The sequence below is a fragment of the Rana temporaria genome, chromosome 5 (assembly GCF_905171775.1).
Source record: "Rana temporaria chromosome 5, aRanTem1.1, whole genome shotgun sequence".
In the NCBI taxonomy this organism is placed as follows: Eukaryota; Metazoa; Chordata; class Amphibia; order Anura; family Ranidae; genus Rana; species Rana temporaria.
This window is the reverse complement of record NC_053493.1, coordinates 237145608-237162362: the sequence shown is the minus strand read 5'-3', so window position 1 is coordinate 237162362 and position 16755 is coordinate 237145608. Positions and strand designations below refer to the sequence as shown.

Here is a 16755-nt window from a genome sequence, read left to right as displayed (position 1 = left end):
TCTCTTCTCATTGGCTGATTGACTTTGATTGACAGCAGCGGGAGCCAATAGTGGCCCAGTGCTGTCTCCACCAATGAGGAGGGGGGCCCCGGGCAGCCAAGACACTCCGGCAACATCGGTGGATCTAAATGGGGCTCAGGTAGGTATAAGGGGGGGCTGAGGGGTGCTCCTGCACACAAAATGTTTTTTATCTCAATGCAGGAATGTATTAAGATAAATACATTCTGACTTTACAACCCCTTTTAGGAAGTAATGTGTGTATTACAGGCCTCCTCAGACCACCGTCCAGAGCGCTGTGCAGCATTACAGGCCTCCTCAGACCATCCAGAGTGGCTAAATCTGTATCTGTGAGTTTGTTCAATCCTTAACCACTTCCATACAGGGCACTTACGCACCTTCCCGCCCAAGCCAATTTTCAGCTTTCAGCCATGTCGCACTTTAACCACTTAAGCCCCGGACCAATACGCTGTCTAAAGACCCAAGGTGTTTTTACAATTTGTCACTGCGCTGCTTTAACTGGTAATTGCGCGGTCATGCAATGTTGTACCGAAACGAAATTTGCGTCCTTTTCTTCCCACAAATAGAGCTTTCTTTTGATGGTATTTGATTGCCTATGCGATTTTTATTTTTTGCGATATAAACGGAAAAAGACCGAAAATTTTGAAAACAAAAGATTTTTCTTATAACAAAAAGTAAAAAATATCGAATAAACTAAATTTTAGTCAAACATTTAGGCCAAAATGTATTCAGCCACATGTCTTTTGTAAAAAAAATCGCAATAAGCGTATATTTATTGGTTTTCGCAAAAATTATAGCGTCTACAAACTAGGGTACATTTTCTGGAATTTACACAACTTTTATTTTATGACTGCCTATCTCATTTCTTGAGGTGCTAAAATGGCAAGGCAGTACAAAACCCCCCCAAATGACCCCATTTTGGAAAGTAGACACCCCAGGGAAACTGCTGAGAGGCATGTTGAGTCCATTGAATATTTTTTTTTTTGTCCCAAGTGATTGAATAATGACAAAAAAATAAAAATAAAAAAAAATTACAAAAAGTTGTCACTAAATGATATATTGCTCACACATGCCATGGTTATATGTGGAATTGCACCCCAAAATACATTCTGCTGCTTCTTCTGAGTACGGGGATACCACATGTGTGGGACTTTTTGGGAGCCTAGCCACGTACGGGACCCCGAAAACCAAGCACCGCCTTCAGCATTTCTAAGGGCGCAAATTTTTGATTTCACTCCTCACTACCTATCACAGTTTCGAAGGCCATAAAATGCCAAAATAGCACAAAACCCCCCCAAATGACCCCATTTTGGAAAGTAGACACCCCAAGCTATTTGCTGAGAGGCATGTCGAGTCCATGGAATATTTTATATTTTGACACAAGTTGCGGGAATATGACAAACTGATTTTTTTTTGCACAAAGTTGTCACTAAATGATATATTTCTCACACATGCCATGGTTATATGTGGAATTGCACCCCAAAATACATTCTGCTGCTTCTCCTGAGTACAGGGATACCACATGTGTGGGACTTTTTGGGAGCCTAGCCGCGTACGGGACCCCGAAAACCAATCACCACCTTCAAGATTTCTAAGGGCATACATTTTTGATTTCACTCCTCACTACCTATCATAGTTTTGAAGGCCATACAATGCCAAGATGGCACACAACCCCCCCAAATGACCCCATTTTGGAAAGAAGACACCCCAAGCTATTTGCTGAGAGGCATGTTGAGTCCATGGAATATTTAATTTTTTTTGCCCCAAGTGATTGAATATTGACCAAAAAAATAAATAAAAAATAAATTACAAAACATTGTCACTAAATGATATATTTCTCACACATGCCATGGTTATATGTGGTATTGCACCCCAAAATACATTCTGCTGCTTCTCCTGAGTACGGGGATACCACATGTGTGGGACTTTTTGGGAGCTTAGCCGCGTACGGGACCCCGAAAACCAATCACCACCTTCAAGATTTCTAAGGACATAAATTTTTGATTTCACTCACACAAATCTTGAAGGCGGTGATTGGTTTTCGGGGTCCCGTACTTGGCTAGGCTCCCAAAAAGTCCCACACATGTGGTATCTCCGTACTCAGGAGAAGCAGCAGAATGTATTTTGGGGTGCAATTCCACATATAACCATGGCATGTGTGAGAAATATATCATTTAGTGACAACTTTGTGCAAAAAAAAATCAGTTTATCATATTCCCGCAACTTGTGTCAAAATATAAAATATTCCATGGACTCGACATCCCTCTCAGAAAATAGCTTGGGGTGTCTACTTTCCAAAATGGGGTCATTTGGGGTGTTTTTGTGCTATTTTGGCATTTTATGGCCTTCGAAACTGTGATAGGTAGTGAGGAGTGAAATCAAAAATGTACACCCTTAGAAAGCCTGAAGGCGGTGATTGATTTTTGGGGTCCCGTACGCGGCTAGGCTCCCAAAAAGTCTCACACATGTGGTAGCCCCGTACTCAGGAGAAGCAGCAGAATGTATTTTGGGGTGTAATTCCACATATGGGGGGAGTATGTTTTGCGCGTGGGTGTAAGCGTTACTGGCACGAACTAGCTACCTAGCGGCACCAGCGACACTAATACAGCGATCAGAAAAATGATCGCTTAGTGATGCTGGCAATAGGGGGGTGAAAGGGTTAACTCTAGGGGCAATCAGGGGTTAAAACCTTTATTAGAAAATGTATGGGGGTACCTAACGCTATAAAAACCTAGCGGGCGAACCTCAAAAAATAACTAGCTACCTAGCGGCACTAATACAGCGATCAGAAAAATGATTGCTTAGTGACGCTGGTAATAGGGGGTAAAAGGGTTAACTCTAGGGGCAATCAGGGGTTAAAACCTTTATTAGAAAATGTATGGGGGTACCTAACGCTATAAAAACCTGGCGGGCGAACCTCAAAAAATAACTAGCTACCTAGCGGCACCAGCGACACTAATACAGCGATCAGAAAAAAACGATCGCTTAGTGACGCTGGCAATAGGGGGTGAAAGGATTAACTCTAGGGGCAATCAGGGGTTAAAAACCTTTATTAGAAAATGTATGGGGGTACCTAACGCTATAAAAACCTGGCGGGCGAACCTCAAAAAATAACTAGCTACCTAGCGGCACCAGCGACACTAATACAGCGATCAGAAAAACGATCGCTTAGTGACGCTGGCAATAGGGGGTGAAAGGGTTAACTCTAGGGGCAATCAGGGGTTAAAACCTTTATTAGAAAATGTATGGGGGTACCTAACGCTATAAAAACCTGGTGGGCGAACCTCAAAAAATAACTAGCTACCTAGCGGCACCAGCGGCACTAATACAGCGATCAGAAAAACGATCGCTTAGTGACGCTGGCAATAGGGGGGTGAAAGGGTTAACTCTAGGGGCAATCAGGGGTTAAAACCTTTATTAGAAAATGTATGGGGGTACCTAACGCTATAAAAACCTGGCGGGCGAACCTCAAAAAATAACTAGCTACCTAGCGGCACGAGCGACACTAATACAGCGATCAGAAAAACGATCGCTTAGTGACGCTGGCAAAAGGGGGGTGAAAGGGTTAACTAGGGGGTGATCAAGGGGTTAAAAGTGTTAGGTCCAGTGTAGCCCCCTACCCCCCCCCCCCCAATAAAGGTTTTAACCCCTTGATCACCCCCTAGTTAACCCTTTCACCCCCCTTTTGCCAGCGTCACTAAGCGATCGTTTTTCTGATCGCTGTATTAGTGTCGCTCGTGCCACTAGGTAGCTAGTTTTTTTTTTGAGGTTCGCCGCCATGTTTTTATAGCGTTAGGTACCCCCATAAATTTTCTAACGCTATAAAAACATGGCGGCGAACCTAAAAAAAAAACTAGCTACCTAGTGGCACGAGCGACACTAATACAGCGATCAGAAAAACGATTGCTTAGTGACACTGGCAAAAGGGGGGTGAAAGGGTTAACTAGGGGGTGATCAAGGGGTTAAAAGTGTTAGGTCCAGGGTAGCCCCCTACCCCCCCCCCAATAAAGGTTTTAACCCCTTGATCACCCCCTAGTTAACCCTTTCACCCCCCTTTTGCCAGCGTCACTAAGCGATCGGTTTTCTGATCGCTGTATTAGTGTCGCTCGTGCCGCTAGGTAGCTAGTTTTTTTTTAGGTTCGCCGCCATGTTTTTATAGCGTTAGGTACCCCCATAAATTTTCTAACGCTATAAAAACATGGCGGCGAACCTAAAAAAAAACTAGCTACCTAGTGGCACGAGCGACACTAGTACAGCGATCAGAAAAACGATCGCTTAGTGACGCTGGCAAAAGGGGGGTGAAAGGGTTAACTAGGGGGTGATCAAGGGGTTAAAAGTGTTAGGTCCAGTGTAGCCCCCTACCCCCCCCCCCAATAAAGGTTTTAACCCCTTGATCACCCCCTAGTTAACCCTTTCACCCCCCTTTTGCCAGCGTCACTAAGCGATCGTTTTTCTGATCGCTGTATTAGTGTCGCTCGTGCCGCTAGGTAGCTAGTTTTTTTTGAGGTTCGCCGCCATGTTTTTATAGCGTTAGGTACCCACATAAATTTTCTAACGCTATAAAAACATGGCGGCGAACCTTAAAAAAAAAACTAGCTACCTAGTGGCACGAGCGACACTAATACAGCGATCAGAAAAACGATCGCTTAGTGACGCTGGAAAAAGGGGGGTGAAAGGGTTAACTAGGGGGTGATCAAGGGGTTAAAACCTTTATTGGGGGGGGGGGCTATCCTGGACCTAACACTAACTGCCTGACACTAACTGCCTGTCACACTGAAACTAAATGCAGTGATCAGTAAATGATCACTGCAATTTAGTGACGGTGTGACAGGGGGGGGCTGGTGGGGGCGATCAGGGGGTGACCGGGGGGGGGATCGTAAGCCTATGTGTCTGTGTGTCAGTGTAGTGCTTGTGTACTCACTGTGTGATGTCTCCGCTCCTCCGCCGGACGAAAATACCGGCGGGAGGAGCGGTGACATCACTTCCTCCTCTGCCTGTGTTTACAATGCAGGCAGAGGAGGGCGGGGGAGGAAGCTGATTGGCTGGGGAGCGATCCGGAGGGGGCGGACAAAAACGAACTGCCGCCCCCGCATCCCGGATCTCTCCTGAAGATTACCGACCCGCGCCATGTACCGGGGGGGGTCCCGATCGGACCCCCGACCCCCGTCAAGCAGGGCACGTACAGGTACGTTGATGTGCCTGTCCGTGCCATTCTGCTGACGTATATGTACATGAGCGGGTCGGGAACTGGTTAAATTGACAATTGCGCGGTCATGCTACACTGTACCCAAACAAAATTGGCGTCCTTTGATCACCTCTGCGATTTTTTTTTTGCGCAACAACTAAAAAAAGCCTGAAAATTTTGAAAAAAAAAAAAAGTTTTTATTTTTTTTGTAAATAAGTAAGTTTTCTCTTTCAATTACGGGCACTGATATGGCGGCACTGATGGGCACCGATGAGGTGGCACTGATGGGCACCGATAAGGTAGTACTGATGGGCACCGATGAGGTGGCACTGATAGGCGGCGCTGGTATGCGGCACTGATGGGCGCTGGTATGCGGCACTGATGGGCACTCATAGGCGGCACTGATGGGAACTCATAGGCGGCACTGATGGGCACTCATAGGCGGCACTGATGGGCACTCATAGGCGGCACATATGGGCACTCATGGGCGGCACATATGGGTGGCACTGATGGGTACTTATGGGTGGAACTGATGGGCACTGATAGGTGGGCACTGGGCACGGATTGGCACTGTGGGGTGGCACTGATGGACACTGTAGGGTGGCATTGATGGACACTGAGGGGTGGAACTGATGGATCCATGTTGCCAATCAGTGCCCATTTGTGGGCACTGATTGGCATTTTTTTTTTCTGTCTTTTTTTTATTTATATTTTTTTTACTATTTTTTTTATTCTTTTATTCCCTGGTGGTCCAGTGTGGCGATCCGAGGGGGGGCTGCGCTGATAAACAATCAGCGCAAACCCCCCCTGTCAGGAGAGCCGCCGATCGGCTCTCTTCTACTCGCGTCTGTCAGACGCGAGTGAGGAAGAGCCATCAACGGCTCTTCCTGTTTACATCGTGATCAGCCGTGATTGGACACGGCTGATCACGTGGTAAAGTGTCTCCGTGAGAGACACTTTACCTAGATCGGTGTTGCGGGGTATCAGACTGACACCCCGCAACAACGATCGCCGCAATGCGCACCCCCGGGGGCGCGCAGCGGCTCAATATCCTGAGGACGTCATATGACGTCCAGTCAGGATTAGGCAACCACTTTGCCGCCGTCAATCTGTCATTGGCGGGCCGCAAGTGGTTAATACCATAAATGATAACATATTAGAATTTTTTGCTCCAGGAGTATATAATAAGTTTGGAAATTCTAGAGAAATGCTTAAATAATACATTACAATTTAACTAAACCCATTAGATTTTAGTCTAATAAAATGTAGGACATTTTAGTCAAATAACGTGTACTTTAGTAGACTAAACGGGACTAAAACTAAAACAATTGCAGTTAACTAAAATGGGACTAAAACGAAAATGGCATTTCAGTCAAAAGACTAAAACTAAAACTAAATCGAAATTTGCTGCCAAAAACAAAGGAGTTTGTAAAATCTCAAGGTTTTTCATCTTAATGCATTCTAAGCTTTGAGCCTAGGTTCACACTGCTGCGAATTCAAAATCGCGGTAAAATGCGCGATTTTACCACGATTTCGCGGCCGCGATTTTGCCGCGATTTGCCGCGATTTCGGACGCAATTTAATGTAAATCGCGGCCCGAAATCGCAAAAAGTAGTACAGGAACTACTTTTTGAAATCGTAGATGCGGCGTCGCACTGATTAGGACAGTGCCATTGCCGACAATTGCCGCCGATTTGAGATGCGATTTGACATGTCAAATCGCATCTCAAATCGTTCCAAATCGTACCCAGTGTGAACCAGGGCTAAAGGTGGAAAACCTTCTGTGCTTCAGCAGCCCCCCAGAGCCCCCCCCTTTTCTTAACTGAACCCAATCGTTCCAGTGCCGAGGATGAGCCCAGCAGATCCAGCCGCTGGGTTGGATTTCTGGCTTCAGCCAGAAATCCAACCCCTGTTGCCGGCCTTGGACTTCTGGCTGAAGCCCCTGATCTTTTTGCCACCTAGCAACGCCCCTGATGTCTTGTTTGGTGAACAATCCTATATGTCAGTGGTCATGAACCCTGTCCTCAGGGCCCACTAACAGGCCAGGTTTTATGTATTACCTTGGGGAGATGCAGACTAGAATACTGCAATCACTGAGCAGCAAATGATGTCACCTGTGATGTATTTCAGTAATCTTGCAAACCTGGCCTGTTAGTGGGCCCTGAGGACAGGGTTGATGACCACTGCTATATGTTATGCAATAATTGGAAAGCACATATTTTGATTGCACATTTTAATAAAAAAAAAAAATGTTTTGCACTATATCAAGGTTATTGATTTAAATCTTGTTTGTAAACATAGAAGTAGCGTCTTACTTTATTTATTTACAAATTCCTAAATATATATCATTAAAATCAAAAATCAATATCATAAGATGTGGGACTTGGGGGCTTCCCAAACATGAGAACAAAAAGCCAACTAAGTACACTAAAAAAAACCATTCCTCTAAAATGCTGCAATATATACATTATATTAAGAAGTATGTCCTATTAATATAGAAGGGTAAATTGATCAGCTCAGATTAATTGTTCCATTGTACAATGTCTTGCAACATGATGGGAATATATACAATCTGGAACTCAATGTTTCAAAGTACATATAATTAAACAGGTTAGGCTAGAAAGGGTGTGTCAAAATGACTGATTTAACAAAGCTTCAAACAGACTTCAACTTGTTATTCAGCCTCACCTAGATTTTTGACAAGTTTGATGTACCAGATATAAATTTGTAAGATACATAATATACAGTAGAAAGCATGATAGAAAGAAAGAAAGAAAACACTGAGGAAAGACCGTTCTGAACTTCAGGTATTATATTCCTCAATTACCCAAATAAATATAAATCCACTCTGTGGACATCAGATGCCTTAAGGTTTTTGTTTTTTTCCCATCATCTGGACTGTGGATCTTGAGGATGCAAGTTTTTCATTTATGTATTTTTGTCTTTTGACTAAACTTAAAGTGGTTGTTACCTTACAGAACACTTTTATTGCCAGCCCCTCTGCTTTATCCCGAGATAACTCACAGTATAAGTGCTTGTTCAAAACTATGCCTCTAAATACCTTTTATCAGGTATCTTCAGGCCGGTCATGTGACTCCCTTTGGCTCTGCTACTATGATCCAGGGCTACAGCGGGAGGGGAGATCTTCCTCTGATGTCAGTCAGGAGGTCATGTGACTGCCGTGGTGGCCGCTTGGCATCTCCCACTGTAGCCCTGGATCATAGCAGGAGAGCGACTGGGAGTCACATGACCAGCCTAAAGATACCTGGAAAAAAAGTATTTAGAGGCATAGATTTAAACCAACATTTATACAGTGAGTTATCGCCGGATAAAGAAGAGGAGCTGCCGGTGCCATTTTGTAAATTTTTATGTACTACGAATAGCGGCAGGAGGGGGGGGGACTAAGACGGCTCACACAGACACATAAGCTGACAGGGAGGGAGGAAGGTGGGAGAGAAGGACAGAGCAGGGCTGCGGATGACAGAGGCTTGTAAACTGACAATTGTGTCAGGGTTTTGCAGCCATGATAAACCGCAGTCAGTTTACAGGGGGAGGGCAGAAAGTGGCAGGATCAGACAGGTTTTTTCACAGTTTAGAGAGGGGCAGATTATACAGCACAAGCACTGTGCTTTTTAATTTGCTATATGGGAACAAGATTTTTTTTCTTAGACTTACAAACACTTTAAAAAAGAAGTACAGCCAAAGCTTGTTTGGCTGGGCTTTTTGCTATGGGTCACAGGAGTGCAATTCGTTTTACACACCTGTGACCCATTTTCAGCAGAGAGCGGTCTGAAGTCTGCTCTCTGCTGACATCACTGGAATCCATATAGGCCCCGCATTATTATGACAATAAAGTTCGGATCCACCAGGTGCCTGGACTGATGCCTGTCTCAGCCTCTCAGCAAGCCACTGAGAGACTGAGACGGCCTGATACCGAGACAGCCGCTCCCTGCCCCTCCACAGCTTAGTGCTCCAGTGAGTGTGGAGCAGTGTGGAGAGATGCTGATTGAAAATCAGCAGCTCTCAGCACAGGGATCTGTGAGAACCTAGCCATCGACAATGTTTGATCGATCAGTTCTCAGTGTAGAGGTGGCGATAGACAGATGCAGCATCCACTTTGGTAAGTATAAATGGGGCAAAAAAAAAAAACACTTCTCTTTTAATGCACATGACGTTTTTTTTTTTATAGTCGTGCTGCACGTCCTTACTGGTCTCCGCTGTCTTCTGGGATCTGTGTATTTCCCAGAAGACAGTGGGGGGGGAGTGACGTAGGGGTCTATGCCCAGAAGTGGATGCAAATACCTGTATTATACAGGTATCTGCACCCCCCTCCCCCCTGAAAGGTGTCAAATGTGACACCGGAGGGGGGGAGGGTTCCGAAAAGCGGAGGTTCAATTTTTGTCTGGACCTCCGTTTAAAGAGAAAAATATAAAGCTTTTTCCTTCACATGCCTGGATGTTTGAAATGAACAACACCACTTAAAGGAAATTTCTCTTCTTACAGCGACCCTGTCTCGTTGTTGAAAAATTGTTAAATAGTTCAATGTTATGAAAATAGCTTCATACTTACTTTTCTGTTGGTTTTAGAAAAATTCACTGGGTAGCAGAGCTCTTGACATCGGCCCTCAAATGAAATAGGGATTCAATAGGGCTGAATAATTATTGAGTCTCTCCACTATCTGCTGTAGGTTCTCCTGCTGACCCCTAGTCAATGCAAGACACAACAGTGACATAAGGGTCATCACAAGGAACCATTGCAGCCAAAGGAGGACATACTATTCCACATGAAAGTGTGGGATAGGATCAGTGTTAGGAGCTCTGCTACAGGGCAAATTTTCTGCTAAATGGCCCATGGGCTGGAAAATTTGAAGCCGTTTTCTTCACATGGTACTGCTCCTGGACTTATTCTAACTCTTGGACAGGGTCACCTTAAAGTAAATTTCTCACCACAGGTAACAGGTAAAAATTAGCATGTACGCCTTTTACAGTATATCAGTTCTCATCTTACGGTGCTATTAATACCTCATTATCAGATTCCCAGACCATGACATTGATATACATCTATACCTTGGTGAATTTCTTTCTTTCATATGTTTCTATTTCCTTCTTTTCCCTATTTCACATCTTCACAGATATTCAACAGCTGACTTCTCTAACAAATCAACTCCAAAGTTACATGTTATCGTTACCAAGATGGATAGCTGATGCTGTGGAATGTTTGCCTGTATGACTCAGATACCTGCTTACTGCATTACTATGTACTTAACTTATTGTGCTACCTATACCACAATAGTCTTGGAATGTGAAACTTGTCTTCTGTCTTAAAAACTGACAATAAAATTATATTTAACTCTAAAATTATCATGTACCAAAGTACTACTCATTATTGGATGCCAATCAGTATATTTTGCTAGGAAATCGTTTTTTGCAGGGTGCACTCAAAAGTTTGCCCCCCGGAAGTGTACACATTTTGACATTTTCAAAAGTTGGCGCTGAAGAACATCTGCCCTAAGTTATGGGTGCTTCCAAGATGCCTTACAGGTATACTGTACTTTCCAGAAGATTATATCGGTTATCACCTGACTGTGCCTGCTATTCATGTATTACATCTGGTGACAGGTTTAATTTAATGTCCCCACGCTATACCACTAGCACATACTTACTTACTTTGCTTTTGCTGCCCTACCCCCTGATTCATATAGCTCCTGGAAACAAGAAAATTAAGTCTTATGTAAATTATGAATTGCTCTAGCATGAGCTTACACAGTGATGTACCTCCTACACATCTGTGATACATTTCTCAGATTGACATTTGGACCAGAGCAGACCAGACCAGACCAGAGCATAAATGTATTATAAATACAAGTTAGCTCAAGAATGGTATATAATATGGAAAGAAAAATACAAATAAATAATTTTCTTTGTAGCTAATAGCAGATATTGTATGTAAATAACATACATTTCAGCAGTTAATTATCTAATAATAATGGGTTATAAGTCAAACTTCATATTTCAGATCTGTGCAATGATACTGTAATGCCGCGTACACGCGATTGGAAATTCTGACAAGAAAACCGTGGATTTTTTTCCGACGGAATATTGACTCAAACTTGTGTTGCATACACACGGTCACACAAAATTCCGACCGTCAAGAACGCAGTGATGTACAACACTACAACGAGCCAAGAAAAATAAAGTTCAATGATTCCGAGCATGCGTCAAATTGATTCCGAGCATGCATGTTTTTTTTGCGCGTCGGAATTGCACACAGACGATCGGAATTTCCGACAAGATCTTTTCTTGTCAGAAAAATTGAGAATCAGCTCTCAAATTCTTGCTGTCGGAAATTCTGACAGAAAAAGTCAGATGGAGCCTACACACGGTCGGAATTTCCGACCAAAAGCTCACATCGAACTTTTCTTGTCGGAAATTCCGACCGTGTGTATGCAGCATAACGTTCTTAGTTTTAATCAAGTGCAGAAAAAAAATCTGTTCAGTGTTATAGTTTGAGTACATAAATAGTTTAACTGAACTGCCACCTGTAGATGAGCATATTGCATGTCATCTAACCTTTGGAAATTCAGCTTGGCCCAATAGAAAACCTATATTGTCTGTTCTGGCTTTTTATGTAGCGATTAAGCGTCTCTAATCAAACTAGATTGTAGAGAATACTGACTACATGGACTGTGTAAAGGGCCCTACAGCCAAACATGTTTCTAGCATTCTAAGCCAAATCAGGGCAGATCTAATTTGCTTTTCAGCTTAAAATAAATGTTAATATGTAACTCTTTAAAAAAAAAATGTATTTATGAAATATTCTAATGTCTAAAGAAATAGTAGATTTTAATGTAATGATTTCAAAATCGGATATCTTTTACCAATATCAGCATTCTCAGTATTCTCAAATCTGACTGTATAGCTGACAGATACTTCAGATCTGAATCCTTATATATACCCTTAAATATGTACCGATGTAATAATAATATTGTAAAAATAATATTATATTACCTTATCTCCTGGGGAAGGTGAAGGACTGAAGTTAAGTAGAACAGGGCAAGGTAGGTTTTGCAAGCAAAGTTTTTATATTCACCACACCTATTTTTCTAAATCAATAGTTATTAGCATAATTCTGCCATATGCACAATTTTTAAGAAGAAGAAAGTATTTTCTTTATACATATGCAAATGTTAATGACATACTTATTGATGAAACTCCATCAAGTACAAAATGCCATTGGAAAACAAATCTGAAAGCAAGACTTTAGCCTAACAGTATTTTCCAAACCATTTCTCATATGAAAGTACTGTAGATTGATGCAAAGAACTAAAATTAGAAAAAATTTGTAGTGGAGGTGAACATTTACGGAAAAGGGGGAATGACTTATGTAGCCCTACCCCCGGAGGAGCCGCTTAATTTATGTTTGGTTCTGTACTCTGCCTCAATAATGGTTTTAACCCCTCTGGCACACCTGCTTGGTAATATTAGGCCTCGTACACACGATGGGTTAACCAGAGGACAACGGTCTGATGGTCCAAACCGATCGTGTGTGGGCCAACTTGCTTTAAAATTAACCTATGGATTCCTAACCGATGGGAAAAAAACGATCGTTAGTAGGCACAACCATCGGTTAAAAATACACGCATGCTCAGAATCAAGTCGACGCATGCTTGGAAGCATTGAACTTCGTTTTTTTCAGCACGTCGTTGTGTTTTACGTCACCGCGTTCTGACACGATCGTTTTTTAACCGATGGTGTGTAGGCACGACGAACCATCAGTCAGCTTCATCGGTTAACCTATGACAGTGGTCCTTCAGACCGTTCTCTTCGGATGGACTGATCGTGTGTACGAGGCTTCAGTGTGGAACCCAACAACAGTGAGAAAACACAGTAATGACAAACCATGAAGTATATTTACCGAGGCTCTTGGTTCCGTCACATCACCAGCTGTGGTAGTAAATAGAGACTCACACACAATATCAATAAACCAATTGTAAGGGTTTACCATGGTAAAGAATAAGATAAGAAAATGGTATGAGTAACAAATGAGTAAACACAGATTATGATTGGCAGGAAGTATTTATTCAATGCAACAATATCATACACGTGTACCCAGTTAATGGGGGTATATGTGAACAGGTGCACAGGGAGATAGATCCTCAATACTTTTAACGCATGTTTTGAATACCTATCCACTGAGGCCTCAGCACACAGACCAATGCACACAAAAATTGCACAAACAGTGAATACAATAATACCATGCAAGTTCTAGCTATGTTTCACTAAATGGCTCCCCCTACGTTGCAGTTCAGAGCAATTCTCCGGTGTAGAGCTTTGTAAAGGAATAAATCGATGAATGTCTCAAGTTCCAGCTCTGTCTTCAGCTAGCTTATTTTATACTGCAGTGTTGAGTTGTGTGACTTGTAATCCACAAGAACAGACTAAAGCAATAACTGTGGGATAGAATGCTATGGATTCCTTAGCTGAAGTACTATCCTCACTTGCAATTCCTTCTATGTGTGAGCAAAACAAAACTGACCTTACAGCTTGGGGGAAAGGAAGCAAGGCCCCAAAGTCTAATTGTAAGATGCTCAGGTGCAGCACTGTCAGGGCTAGGCTCAGCTCTTCCTTCTCTGAGCTGGCTGCTCAGCTGTCGGCTAATTGCCAGCTCCTATCTCTCCACAATGATTCACTTTCTCCTGCGTTCCTGTTGAAGACAATGCTCAGCTGACATCCCTTCTGGCTCCTCATCCTGCTTGCTGTTCTACTACGTATATCTCTGGCTCTCTGACATTTGGCTTGGCTGATTATCCGACCTGGTTCCTGAACTCTGAATTTGTTTTTACTACGCTTACTCTGTTTATCTTTTTATTTTTATTATTAACCACTTCAATACCGGCCTATCTTCATATGACGTCCACAGATGGGATCTCCCATCCTGGGTGGACGTCATATGACGTCCTGGTTTTTGCCGGGGGATATCTGAATGATGCCTGCAGCTAGAGGCATCATTCAGATATCCATGTCTTCAGCCGGCGATCCTGCGCACCATAAGAACGATTATAGCAGCGGTTCTGCCGCTTGATCATTTTTATAGGCGGCGGGAGGGGACATTCCCCCTCCCGCCATCCAGTGCTTCTCCCGGCTCTCCCGTGCCATCGGGGGCCCGGAGAAGGAATCGTCCGGCGCAGGCAGGAAGCATAGAGATGACTGGTGACCAGATGGTCACCAGTCATCTCTATGACCGTCGGAGGACCCGGGCGCGATGTGATGACGTCACGCCTGGGTCCCTGTAAGTAAACAAAGCCGCGATTGCGGCTAGTGAGCAACACTGATCATGAGATCAGTGAATTGTTTTTCACCGATCTCATGCTTTCCAGCCTGGAGGAGAAATGCAGAGTCTTATTGACCCCACATCTCTCCATAAAGAGGACCTGTCACACACATTTCCTTTTACAAGGGATGTTTACATTCCTTGTAATAGAAATAAAAGTGATAAAAAAAATAAAAAAAAAATAAAAAGTTTAAAAAAATAAATAAATAAGTAAAATAAATAAATAAAACAATAAAAAAATAATTAAAACGCCCCTGTCCCCGGTAGCTCGCACGCAGAAGCAAGCGCACACGTAAGTCCCGCCGACATATGTAAACGCCGTTTAAACCACATATTTGAGGTATCGCCGCGTGTGTCTCCTCTGTAAATCTAAACTGGTAACCTGTAAAAAAATTCAAAGCGTTGCCTATGGAGATTTTTAAGTACCGAAGTTTGGCGCCATTCCATGAGTGTGCGCAATTTTAAAGCGTGACATGTTAGGTATCTATTTACTCGGTGTAACATAATCTTTCATATTTTACAAAAAAATTGGGCTAACTTTACTGTTTTGTTATTTTTTTTAATTCATGAAACAATTTTATTCCAAAAAAAAGGCGTTTGAAAAATTATTGCGCAAATACCGTGCAAGATAAAACGTTGCAATGACCGTCGTTTTATTCCCTAGGGTGTCTGCTAAAAAAACATATATAATGTTTGGGGGTTCTGCGTAATTTTCGAGCAAAAGAATGATGATTTGTACATATAGGAGAGAAGTGCCAGAATAGGCCCGGTATTGAGGTGTGTATAAAAGCCCGGTATTGAAGTGGTTAAACAAGTGTGATTTAACTGTACTTCTGTCTTGGTCTGATTCATGGTTTCTGACAGTAGGCGAAGGCCATGAATTCAGAAGATGCAGACAATGCACTTGTTGGTAATATTTTTTCCAGATTGGATGACCTGGATCACTGCATGGATCAGTTTGCCATGGCGTTACAGACGCACGGCTCGTCTGGAATCTTCCGCTCCGGTAGAAACTGTGCTGTAGGCTGACTGTCAGGGATTGGATGGGAGATTGATTTGATGAGGTCAGCCTCTCTTATATCTCCTGTCCTGGCTCCGCTGAAGGTGAGACAGAGGAAGCCGAAGGACAAGAGGGACACGAGTGCCTGGAGCAGGAGGTCCCAGGAGAACAGCTTGGCAGGCTTCAGCGGCCTGGAGTAGACTGTGATGAGCTGAGCAGGAAACAGCCAGGCAGGTAACCGAGAGTTAACAGCAACCAGGAATATAGACAGGAGCAAGGTCTCAGGGACAGTTAGGTTCGCCAGCAGGCGGGCAGTGAGGTACCAAATCATAGACAGAGCCAGAGTCAGGAACAGAGCCGGGTCAGAGATGGGCAACAGTACAGGAACAGAACACAGAGCCAAGGTCAAGAGCAAGCCGGGTCTAAATACTGGGAGGACACACAGGATCAGAGCAGGATTCAGGAACACAGCTGAAGATCAGTCAGCAAAGCACAAGAGCCCAGACTCCCTTTAAATAGGCTGTCTGGCGCCAAGGGGAATTAGGCTCCTACGTGTGCGCTCGCGCATGTGCGCACCCACTTGCGCATGTGCCCGTGCGCATGCGCACCCGCAATTGCGGGCTTTGGCAAAGGCTATGTGCTTCCGCACGTCTGTGTGCAAAACGTCTCACAGGAATTCCCTGACACTGACCCTGCTGTTGCACCAGTCTCTGAGCAGGCACCTGCCTTGAGTATTATCTCTATAAGAGGTACAGTGATGAAAATAAGTATTTGAACACCCTGCTATTTTGCAAGTTCTCTCACTTGTAAATAATGGAGGGGTCTGAAATTGTTATCGTAGGTGCATGTCCACTGTGAGAGACATAATCAAAAAAAAATCCAGAAATCACAATGTATGATTTTTTTTAAACTATTTATTTGTGTGATACAGCTGCAAATAAGTATTTGAACACCTGAGAAAAACAATGTTAATATTTGGTACATTAGCCTTTGTTTGCAATTACAGAGGTCAAACGTTTCTTGTAGTTTTTCACCAGGTTTGCAAACACTGGAGGAGGGATTTTGGCCCACTCCTCCACACAGATCTTCTCTAGATCAGTCAGGTTTCTGGGCTGTCGCAGAGAAACACGGAGTTTGAGCTCCCTCCAAAGATTCTCTATTGGGTTTAGGTCTGGAGACTGGCTAGGCCACGCCAGAACCTTGAGATGCTTCTTACAGAGCC

The 16755-nt window shown here is 43.4% G+C and overlaps 1 protein-coding gene across 2 annotated transcripts in view; it reads right to left on the bottom strand.

Moving 5' to 3' along the window:
• The window catches only part of LOC120940640 (serpin B3-like), a 52926-nt gene extending 40642 nt beyond the window's left edge, over positions 1-12284 (bottom strand). The window contains exon 1 of one of the 2 annotated variants that reach the window (XM_040353613.1): positions 12211-12284. The gene's annotated coding sequence lies outside the window, so the exon portion shown is untranslated. Of the gene's footprint in view, positions 1-10869; positions 10894-12210 lie in introns of those variants that run through there. The other variant, XM_040353614.1, reaches the window with a different exon arrangement.
• Positions 12285-16755: the final 4471 nt, after the last annotated feature.